Raw genomic sequence first — 12,964 nt, forward strand, 5'->3', positions numbered from 1 at the left:
GGGCTCAGAAGTCAGATCTCCTGCGGGAGCTCTGGCTCTCTGAATCCAGCGCTGTAAAGACTTTCCTGTGATCAGACTTTCAGTAAACTTTCTGTTGATTTTAAACAGTCCTCTCCTGTCGTCACTTCTCGTGCTTCCAACAAAAGAATTGGGTTAATTTCTAACGAAAAGGTTAGAATCTAACAACATCACAAGTAAACATTAGGCAAACCGCACTCCCTTGTTTTAAAAATTAAATCGGACTTTATCTACCTTTCTAAGCAGTCATGAGCCTTGTCACTCCTGCAGCGTAAAAAATAAAAAACAAAAACCCCTCCACAAAAGACAAACATTTCCTAAAATAGGAGCAACACTTCTTGGTCAGTGACACTACTGTATATGGAAGTAAACTCCTACTGATGTGCTGGTTGTGGATGACCATGCCAGTGGGCCCATGTTTGACAGGCTGGAAAGAAATATTAAAATCACATTAATGGGATGTCATTCTTGATATTATATGGAGATATCAAAATGCCCTGATAACATGTTTGAATCAAGTAGGACTGACAAGAAGGAGCAGATGCTCTTTAACAAAGTGCCATGTTATCAGAGGTGTTCAGCTCGATAAAGAACTATGTGGTTGACTGTAAACCAAAAACATGCACTGTGTGTTAAGAGGGACACAGTAATATGAATGCTATACAATATCCTGGAACTGCATCTAAGTCATCATATCCACTGTTCTCCCTCGATACCTCAGCTTCGAGTCCTGTCCTGTCCTGTCCTGTTCTGCTTGTCTCTTGCAGTTTCACTGCTTTCTCCATAAAACACCTCTAGACAAACGTATTTCCTTAAATAAAGAAATAGGGTGTGGTAGTGTGCTAACTGCGAGCCATAGGCATGTGCCTGTCATTTTAGAATGATTCTGATTTACCACCCAAAGTGGTAAGAACACAATTGGCCAGTGCTCACGTTTTATGAATCTGACAGTAATTTTGTGTGGGCACTTATTTCAAGGCTGTAATATACTATACTATATAAATATAAATAAATATATATGTGTTTGTGTGTGTGTATTATAAGCTATTATTTCTTTGTAGCTTCTTCCGGTTCTTTCAAACCAGGAACTCTCAATGAGACGAAAGAGACTGCTTTAGATTTTATAAAAAATAACCGTGCTGGTTTATTCAGAGGATCACAGGTAAAATTCACAGTACACGTCCAGAGCTCTCTCACCCCTCTACCTGCGCGCAGGCAGCAGAAATCGTTTAGGCAAAACATGCGGAAAAGTCAAGGTGCGTGACTGTTGTTTTCGTGGTGTGTATCTAAAACAATTGGACATAACCTTACACATTAAGACAAATATTAAGACTAGCATTACAGTTGACACTAACAGCAGTTTTCCTGTAACCTTGACGTGCCTGCAGTCCTCACTGCAGGCTGAATAGTTACAGCAAAGCTAGTCACCCTGTCTGTACTAAACATTTCTAGACACCAGATCTCTAATCCATATCTATCTAACTAAGAAATAACCTAACAGTATGTTTGTACAAATTTTACTTGTTCAGTTGTTCATCATTCTCTATCAGAGCTTCCACTGCAAGCCTGAATGTAATGGAAAAACTAAGTGTTAAGATATACAGTAGATCTTGACTGACCCTGAAAGGTTGTGATTATGCCATCAATGCATCGTTTCCCCTGACACCGCTGGCATCAAATGGCTCATCAAACACATCACCTCAGTCTCTCTCAGCAGCGTGTGACAGCTCAGTAAATGTCCATCTCACCCGCTCTGTTCTCTAGCTTTCTCCCCCTTTTAACTTCAGTGATTTTTTTTCTATCACTCTCTCTGTCTCTGTATCAGGAAACCCCCTCTTCAATCTGTATCATGATCTTCTGGCCTTTGATTTGCTGTGAGCGTGATTGAAAAAAGGTGTTGGAGTGTGGAATGCGTTGGGATTCAGAGCCTCACACAGATCAAACTAAGGAAGCAAGAAAAGGCTGACAGCTATGGGGCTGCTGTATCGAAGGAGCAGTGAGGCTGCAAGAAGATACTCATCCTCCCCTTTTCAAAGCAGTGATCTTTCTCTGGAGTCAGTGTCCCCCTTTCCCCCAGGTGATCTAGTTCATTTGAGTGCATTTAATAAAATGAACAATGCAAAACACTTAGTTGTAAACATAACACCTAGTTGTAAATGTAACCTAGTTAATATTTATTGGGAAACATTTTGATCAACTGTTTTGTGTTCATAAGACTTTTTACCCCTAGCCACTACACTTGCTAAATACACAATGCTATGCTGAGAACTTCTGTCATGCCCTTGGCACATTCTTGAGCCTGTTCATAATCACAGTCTCTTATCATTTCCAACTGGGAAGAAGTAAAAATTGTCTTAATTGCCTTTCTCACCCCCCACCCCCCAAAAAACAGAAAAAAACCCCAATTCCAATCAGCTGCAATAACCCCTTACTAGAGATGTGCAATAACCCCTCACTACCTCACCAAGCGTAATGCCATATCCAACTCCACCGTGTGACTTACTGTGATGTTTGAAGTTTACTGTGAAATAATATTGCCCTATTTTTGTGTATTGTGTTTTAATACTGTGTTGCCTTTATGTACCTTTTTTAATTTAAGACTAAGTGTTCTTTCTGGCTTCTGACTCCTTACCTCCAAAGGAGATCTGCACAAGAATTCCTATATGCCTAGACTGTCTGTTTATGCATAAATGGCAAATAAAAATCTTGAATCCTTGAATCACCTCTCTGAGGGCAGCCAGCATGAGGGCTAATCCCTTTGCAGCTAATGAGAGCAGAAAGAATCAGGTCTGGGTGTTACGTCCATGGATCAGACCGTCTCCGGCACCTCGGCAGCTGATACCGGGGCTACCGGCGACTCAACCCCTGTTCACATAGGAGCACGCTCCCGGCGGCGAGGCACACCTGGGCTCAATTAGAAGAACCGTACTTAAGCACAGCGTTGGTGTGTCCTCATCATCAGATGATCTCTCAGTCTTCTGCCGGTGACTTCGCGTGTTTCACGTCCTGGATCCTGATGTCCACTAATATCGACCTACCCTGGTATATTGATGTTATCCACTGTGTCGACCCGAGTGAGTTTCTTTGTCTTGTTTATGTTTTGTGAACTGATTACTGAGGAGCCCTTTGTTTTTTTCTGACCTGATTACCGAGGAATATCTTATGTTTGTTCTGAACTGATTTACCGAGGAATATCTTAGGTTTGTTCTGAACTGATTACGAGGAGTATCTTATGTTTGTTCTGACCTGATTACCGAGGAGTACTTTGTTTTGTCCTGAACTGCTTATGGAGGAGTGCTTTGTTTTATTTTTCTGAACTGATTATGGAAGAGGGCTTTATCTTCTTGTTTGAACCGTTACCTGGTGCCACCTATATCTGTGTGGGCCTTGCCGCCGATCAAAGAGCATTGTTTGGGGTCTGTGTCAAGTGCCTGGGCCAGCGAAGCGTGGGCGCTTGCTCCTGTCTGCATACCTCGGCACTGGGATCCAAGCACGCTCTCCTGCCCGGAGCCAGCATTTCCCTATATGCAGGTCACCTGTGTTGTGTTCTACATTATCACACCCTCGTCTGCCTGTTGTCCCCCCCCCTCATAATCTCCTTTTTTGCTCTATACGCAGTGCCAAACCTCTCCCCCGTTGTGTTCTGTGTTGAAATAATGGCACTGACCACTGTTGTCTCACCGGTTGACTTTAATTATCCCCTGGGTAATTGCAAAGAAAATAAAATGAGTCACAGCACATGGGGTGATCATCTGCTACATGCATCTCTTCTCTCAGCTTGGAGAGCACAAACTGCGATTTACACAATCACAAAATAAACTATTACCATTAAATTATATTAAGTGCTAATGTAAGTCTAACCAGTGTGAACAATTATGAACAAATACTGTGTGGAACATACCTGGGTAATTGTAAAGAAAATAAAATGAGTCACAGCACATGGGGTGATAATCTGCTACATGCATCCCTGGAATAGAACCACGCATTAATTAGCACACACGACAGAACACGTGCACCCACAAATCGCCCCAACTGCACTTGTCTCAAATAAAACCCGTACTCATGAACTACCCATATGAACAGAACAATTTGTGATAACTTAAAACAATGACAAAATAGTTTAACCAACAGAAAATACCATATCTGGCGCTCTTAGCAAAAAACAATTAACAAAACAAATCGGGATTTGGTGTGGTTTCAATCAAAGAGTTATATGGAAATTACATTTCTTCGTACACTGGTTACACTCGCCACCTCCTTTTCTTTCCATACTCTGTCAAATAAATATCTTTCTCTGACCTGGGTTTGAGTCCTGCCTATTCCTGAGTCCAGTCGCTCTGTTGGTGTGCGGCTTGCCGTAACACTGGGCCCTGACATCTGCACATATTACCATTTGGTTTCTTCAGTTCTCCAGAGTACAGCCTCACCATCATGAATATAAAGGCCTTAATGCCATCTAATGGAGAAAGCACTGAAGACTGACCTAAAATGAATGAACTTGAAAGTGGGACCAGCCGTAGCGGTCCATTTTATGGACAGAAAAATGTGCAATCAAGTCAGGGAGGCATGTGGTCAGCAAATTAACATGCTAATTAGAAGCACATGAGACCAAGTGTATCTTTACACAAAGGATCCTACATTATACACAATTCATATAACAAAAGTGTGAATCTTTCCAAAGTAGTGACAAATCCCCTAATGACTATCATTAAAAATTAGAGACCCCCATAAGTGTTTCAGGTGGCTAGTCGCGCTGTTCTTGTGCCATTTCGTGAAACAGTGCCACAGTTCTCTGGCTTGTCGGCCTATTGGGAAATGAATAATCGAGGTGAGAATATGCAGTGGATTTCCACTCTAAATGTTAATAGTGCGCCTGGGGAGGTGACAGTGGTGCAGTGGGTATAGCAGTTGTCTCCCAACCAGAAGGTTGAAGGTTTGAATCTCGGTGCCTCCAGTCCATGTGTTGAAGTGTCCTTGGGCAAGACACTGAACCCCCCTGTTGCCCCCAATGGTTAGAGACATCAGTTGAGTTGGCGCCGCAGATGGCTGCCATCGGTTCTGTACCAGAAACAAATTCCTTGTAACATACTTGGCCAATAAAGGTGATTATCCTTACCCTGAGATTCCTTCTTTGTGTTGTCCATGTGTCGGCCAAACTCATATCACCTGCTGTGTTCACCAACTGTTAGCATAAGGTAACATTTACTGCTCTGTTTCTTATCTTATGGTCACAAAATTGGCAAAGTCAGTCTCCCATTCACTGTCAGAGCAACTTCATAGGGAGTCTGATTGGTGGCATCACAGATTGCTGTCTACAAACAGTGGGATCTGTATGTTCATAAACAACAGAAATTTTCCTTAACCCACAATTGGATTTTGATCTCACTGAGTAGTCACCTCTTTCAGTCTGCCAGATGGAGGTTCTTGACACGTACTAGTATTTGGTTCCACTTGTAGAGCAATTAGCCACAAGCTGCTGTTTATGTAGTAGCAGCTACTTATCTTATCAGTTCGTTTCAATTTGGAAATTTGCTGGCTCAAATGATATTCTTTTGACACATGCAGGGATTCAGACTGAAATCGCTCTGTGGGGCTACTTTGGTGGGAGCCGGTGAGACAATAAAATATGGTAGTATGATGCAGAAAGTCCCTTTCAGGTAACAGATTATTGCATTTAAAGGCCTATTAGATGTCAAAACTAGAAGGTTATCAAGCAACAACAATTTTATCTCTCATACAGTTGCGAGCTAAGTGGTAGAATTACACAGCATTCGTGTTACCAGGAATATGTGGTTGCATTCAGTTGACTGTACAAAGCAGCACTTAACAGAATTAATGTTTAAAACTTAAGAAAACACTCATGGGAAAACTTAACAGTCTGGCCAGTGTGATAAGCTGAAGAGAGAGATGTAGGAGGACAGCAGCCAACATGCTGGTATGGGAGAGCCAGCTAATGCAGAAGCGACAGGTCTGATGGACAGCACAATAGTAGCAAGCATTTTTGGAGTTGTGATTTGGTTAATCTTAAATACAGTAAGAGAAAAAATGGTTATTTGTAATACAAATATGAAATGAAAGTATATATATAAATAAAATTGAATACATAATTTAAAACTGCTGCAAACTACTACTGCTAAATGCTCCAATAACCAGGAAAAGGCTGTTTAAATGATGAAAGGAGGAGCATTTGTACTATGCTCAGTTTTACCTTGCAGCCGTGATATTCACGTCCACATGGCGCCATTTCATATGGCTTATCAAGATTGATGTGTTGCCAGAAACATACCTGATCACCACTGAACGAATACATTAAGTGGCAGACCGGAGTGAAATAAGCAATAAATAAATAACACATCTTAACCACTTGTGTTTGTCCGTTGCTGTATTTCAACAGGAGGTCAAAGTGTTTCTTCACTTCCCCCACCCTGCATTTTGAGACTCCTCCACAGCTGCATACATAGCCTAATCTACATAGTGAATGTAGCACTATGCCCCCTCCTGTTACCTTGAAAAACCCAGTCAGAGAGGATGCAAAATTAACCTTAAATGAGCTTTTAAGCCAGAAGTAGTGACTGCAATACATTAACCGTGTCAGGTTTGCTCAGCCGCTCTGGCCTCCCTCCCCTTTCCTACTGTCTCTTGCCCATTTACACTAATCACGTTCACCTGTTCCTCACTCCCTTATCACCAGCTGCACTTGATTAGGTTGCTCACTATATTACCCGGTTTCACGCCTCAGTCACTTGCCAGTTCGTTCTAGTCTCTAGGCCATTTTTTTCTCCGTGCTCTTTCGGTTTTTGTATATTATTATCCCCTAGCCAGCTACTGTTTTGTGTTCCCCCCTTGGACTGTTCCTCCGGACCGTGGCTCCACTCTCCCCTCCCAGGCAGGTCAATGCTCAGTCGCCTATCTGTTCCACTATTGCCTTCATCTCTCTGTCTCCACTTTCAATAGCCACCATCACCATCGACCAGCCCAGGAGTGACCCAGCCTACGCAGCTCGGCCCAGCTCTCCATCTCCTCACCTCCTACTGTTGGTCAACACCCGGTTACTACTCATCGACAGGACAATGCACTATTTCCCTCTGTGCATTTTGTTATTTCTCCTCATCACTGTACATAATAAATCACTGCTTGCATCAGAGTTGGCTACCTGGGTCCGCCTCTTTCTCGTTCACTCACTGACAGGTGCGAACGGCACATAACAAACCGGGACATCTAGAAATCTACTGAGACTTGCTCGAGTCTCATTAGAGTTCTGTACCTGAGGTCAGATGCAGGATAAAGGATTTCCTGTGGGAGTTCACATCACCAGGAAAGACTGGAGATTTTTTTGTAAATTCACCAAGACTATTACAATTCTCCTGCATGCAACATAAGCACAATAAAATACTAGGCAAATAACAAACCATATCACAAAGCAAAATGCAAAACTGCACCTACTAAGGACACTCAAAAATGCACATCAAGGTTTCCACCATAGCTTCTCTAATCTATACTGTTTAAACTATCAGAAAAATGTAAAACACAGTCTGCAATGTAGAAGTGACCTGGTGTACATGATAGATCAGGCAGTTGTTGAATCAGTACCTGCGAGCAATACAACACCCACATCTCTTCTTCAGTTCCTGTACACAGAGATATCATTTTGTAGCACGCTATAACATGTTAACACATAGTTATTGTATGTGTTAACATGTATTTACTTTACGTGCGTGTTAACGGGCACGCCCTCTGAACTCGAGGGCTTGGCGCACCTTTTGGTCTCACCCACCTCTACCATAAGAATCCTTTGAAGGTTTCTAGAGAGGATCAGCTGAAGACAAAATCATTTTGATCTTGCACATGACCTTTTTTGGGCATTTCTCAGAAGGGATTTGTTTTAGATTTTTTATGACTATTACTGAAACCTTTCACTAACTTAAGTAAAGAAAACATAATAGTTGCTTTTGAACCAGAGGAACGTTTTCATAGTTGTTAGAACTGGTGGACAAAGTACCCCCTTTTTTGTGTCTGTACTGCAGGAACTGAGAATGATAATGGTTCATGGAACGCCATTTTGAGGATCTTTGTTAGCGCCTACTTCGGGGTAGGTACTCTCCAAACACAATAGGAACCATGAGTGACATATGTGTATAATAAGTGCAGCACCGCTAACTGCCATTCTTTTAAAACTGTATTAGCTGTGTAAACAAAAGTGATCAACAGCCATGACCAGCAGCTTAGGGAGCTGCAGTCCACCAACGGAAGCCTCTGCAGAGGGTTAGTGGCTCCCTATGCAGGGTGGGCCATGAAAAATTGTATAATTATCCTTATATAATGTCACTATGGTTATGACCTCTAACCGATGGTTAGAGCCATCAGTTGAGTTGGCGCCGCAGATGGCTGCCTCGGTTCTGTACAGGAAACATTTGTTTGTTCCTTGTGTGTAACATACTTGGCCAATAAAGGTGATTATCCTTATCCTTATACAATGTGCCAACTGCTGTGAGGTTGTTGGTAATTACTAACAGCTTCCTGTTACATCATTTCAGTGTCCCTACTGGCGGTTAGAATGTAAACAGAAAAAAGCCAGTGAAAGAATGTAGTTCTTGGGGGACCTCCCCAGTAGGGAGTAAATGCAAATTAATGACAGAGCTGAGCTGAAATCTTGGTCCACTTGACCTTACTGAGCATACAACAAAGCTGACTTGTCACCTCATACATAACTGCCTGTAACCTTCTTACTCAAGCATCATATACAAACTTTTTGGTCTGCCTCAAGGGCGTATCAGAACTTCCCTAGTTGCCATGGTTACTAGACATCACCCTGCAGCCTCTCATTCTACTTAACAAAACATCCTGGTTTTCTCACTCTCGGCAACTGCCTTTTCTGAGAAGAATGCTCTCTATGTCTTAGGGCGATCTCCGGGCATCCTGTCACACACCCACACTGCCTGTACCAGCACTGTGAGGCTGAGTATACATCCTGCGTTTCACAATCTTAAATAACCTCTTCTCAAATTATCTGGCACTTATCATTTTACAGTTAGGCCTTTTGTTTTATTTGGATGCTTTACACATTCGAAATGTTATGAATAATATATGATATATGTGTGATACATACCGGGATAACATAATTTAAATTATAGTAAATCCCACTTCTACGTCCAGTACATTGCATGCATAATAATAATTAATTACTCAGTCTACACCTTAATCTCCCACAGACTGCCAGATATGGCAGTAACCAAAGTTAGCAAGGTGGTTTTACACACAATTAAGTCACAGAATTAAGTGTTTTTCATCATGGCTCAACACTGATCTGTTCTATGAACTGATACAACACATCAATTCCCCAAGAGACTGGCAGGAGATAGAAAACCAGTCATCCAGTGATCTCTCAGCACGTTTGTTTTCCAGATTGCTAAGCTCTTAGTCTTGTTCCAGCAGAGCCAGCATACTTTGGCTGATGTCCCAAAACTGCTGTATTCATCCAATGATCACAGAAGAGGATTACTTGCCAAGTACAGTTAATATACATCATTATATAGATTGTTCCCTTCAGCTGACATAATTAACCCGTGAAAGCAAACATAAAGCTTTATATTGAATAAGCAATAAGTGCTGGCACACGTGTTCTTGAGTTTAACCCTCTGGACCACAAAGAATTCATCTCTGTGAACAATGAAAGATTGTGGTTTTACATAATTAAGCCTTTGCCATGAAACCCGTTTACTAAAAATAACTGTTTCTTCTTCTATATCTCACCCAACTTGTCAAAACACGAGTGTGCTGAAAAATAAAAGGCTCTTAGAAAATATGTTACAAAAATACATTTATAGTCAGAAAGTAATCAGAGCAGCCCGATCCTTCTGTGTGTTCGTCTCACTGTAACACGGGACTAATCATTAATTACAGTGAAAACAGGTGGAGGAAAACAGAATGAAAAAGTGTCATCAAATGGCAGCACAGTACGAAAGGAGCAAATGCTTAGAAACAGTTGACTTCTTTCTATAAATTGTTGTACGTTTATTTATTTAGGACCTTGGTTTGGTTCTGGCACCACAATTGTACATTTTGAAATCTTAATTTGAATTAAGTATCTGACATGTAAAATTAGGTTCAGATGAAATTCAGATGATGATTCAAAATATAAACACTCTCCTTCAGACGAGTGGGACTGATTTACCGAGGATTACAGGTAGATTTGGTCGACATCTAGTTTGTCACAACTTAATGCTTATACTAGTAGAAATGAAACTAAAACTAATATGGATTTAGTTACAAAGGATTGATCACATTCTCACTGCTGAACGGACATTAAATAACAGTGATCATTAAATGTGAATATAAAAAGATGTGTTCACTTACTCATCAGCAGGCCCAAATGGAATCTGCAATTTAAATTCATTTATTTATTTTACAGTTTTCTGCAGTTATTCAGGATAGAGTACTGTGGAGTAATTGTTTTTTTTTGCTTGTAATGTACAAGAAAATATTCATTTAGCTAATAACGATTATTTTTGGAGCAAAAGTAAGCACAAAAATGCATTAAAGCAACTTAAAATAATCTTGATCAAGGTGAAAGAAACCACTTTATATGAACTTTAAAATTTGAGAATGTTTTATTTCATCAGGGTGTGAACATTTGTTGGAAATTCCACCAGCATAAAATTTAAATACACATGTCCACTGAAATACAAAGTTCAGTTTCTTTAGATGTACACTACTGACTGACACTGCATAAAAAGGGTGGGGGGGTGGGGGGGATTTGGTATAGCGAGGCACGTTTTCAGACGTGGATTCCGTCTGGGCCTGCTCTTCAGGATGTGAAGAAGGATCACATTCAACGTTAAGCTAGTATTTTCTCAGGGCGTGTTCCTGTATCTCACACAGTCCTATTTTAGGCACAGATGACTTCATCATTTCAAGGAACCTGGGAGTAAATTTCTGGCACTATGTAGCTTGCAAGATTACTGTTTTCTGATGTTTTATAGGCCAACTGAGAAAATAATCTGTAAATTAGCTGATCATGAAAATAATCAATATCTGGGGTCTTTTTAAGATCAGACTGGAAGGTCAGATTTAAAACAATTTCATTGATTTCAATGTTGTACTGTCACCACAGGTTGAGTGTAATGGCAAAGTATAGAACAAAATAATGAAAACACCTTATTACTGCTTCAATGGGGATATTTTACTCCTATTTACCCCTTTACATGATTTTTCCCTTCTGTACAAAGGGTGTTTCCTTCTTTGAAAAGCACTGTGGTGCGATAGTATCTCAGTAATCTGTTATCTCATCACTCCTGGTAGGAATGCATCACATTTCAGTGCAAATGTAGATGCTTTTTCCTTTATAGACATTTCACAAATTGTTCACCTAAGCCCTAAACGTATTAGAACATAAAAATTTAGATTTAAGAGAAACTTAAAGGACAACTACACCCTCAAATTCTACAAAAAGCCTCTAATAATTATAATAATACAGGAGTGAGCATCTGTATGTACAATGGACATGGCATCACCACGGTGGCTGCCATCTTGCTTTTTTGCAACCAGATTCTGTGCAGTAGCAACCAGAAGTGGAGGGACATTATCGAATCGCCAATGAAAGCTGTCAAACCAACCAAAAGATCCCTTTTCATATCATCAAATAACTTAATAAAAACAAAACTGACCACTTGTACACAAATCAGTGTGATAATATCTACCAAAAACCACAGAAGTGACCTCTGGGAAAAATTTATTTGATCTGTATTTTGAGTTTTTAACTAACATGGACGAGGTGGGATTCATGACCTATACTGCAGCCAGCCACCAGGGTGGCTTCACTCCTGGGTGCTGTCGGCCTGTCCATCATTTTACAGTCACTGGGAGCAAGGGAGTAATGGCCGTAGGAGTTGTGGCCTTGTGGCTATTTACAGTAGTGTGTAATGTGGAGGGTCAGGGGACACAGGGTAGATGGACTGCTGCTCATTGTATCACATACAGACCCAGAGCTAACTGTCATGAGAATCTGCTGTCACATTAGGGATGGAAATACAGGTAGTGCTGTGACAGTCACTAGAAGCACGTTTATTTCTCTTTCAGAGAGTCACTGTTTTGTAGACCAGCTAGTAGCTCTGCTACATGAGGCCCACCACTGTTGTGTGTGCTTTTATCTGGCTTACAAATGCTAATCATCAGCAGTCAAGCTTACACTACAGTTAACCAGTGTTCTGCATGTTATACTGGGCCAAACTTTTAAATCCACACTGACAGAAACTACTTTAGCTACATTTGACCAGAAAAAGCAGTATTCAAGCCAGAACTAGACAAAGTTATAACATCACTCAGCCACACAAACGATGTGTTCAGTTCTTGGTACAAAGACTTTCTGTGGAAAACATCCACTCACGCCAGCCAATACACACATGCATGTCACACACTGTGTGTAGGGCACCAGAAATTATAGGCTAATAGCAATTTATAAATAATAATAAAAATTCAGATCATTTCAAGGTGAACACAAAACAGCTACTATAAACACCACAGAACCAATAAACAGTATAGAATATGTTTTCCTGAAACAATGAACCTAAATATAGCCTGTGGTCCTCCCCTCTCCATTCCCCAGTAATTTGTATCATGCCAAAACTTAAAACTCGGGATTCTTAAAAAACCTTGAGGCATGAGTCTCTATCTTTTTAAACTGAATATGTTTGGGTTTTGGACTGTTGGTCAGATAAACTAAGCTATTTGAATATGTACCCTTGGCCTCTAGGAAATGTTTAGCATTTTTCATTGTTTTGTGAAGCTTTAAAAACAATGATAAACAATTAATTATTTTATTGAGAAAATAATAAGTTGAATAATCAGTGATGAAAAGTTGACAGTTATGTGTTGCCCAGCATTTATCCACCACTGTCTGAAACCAGCAGTTTCAATAATACCTAGGAATTGTGTGTTGGAAGTGTTAGGT

This window comes from Monopterus albus, unplaced genomic scaffold (assembly GCF_001952655.1).
Source record: "Monopterus albus unplaced genomic scaffold, M_albus_1.0 scaffold1.1, whole genome shotgun sequence".
Classification (NCBI taxonomy): domain Eukaryota; kingdom Metazoa; phylum Chordata; class Actinopteri; order Synbranchiformes; family Synbranchidae; genus Monopterus; species Monopterus albus.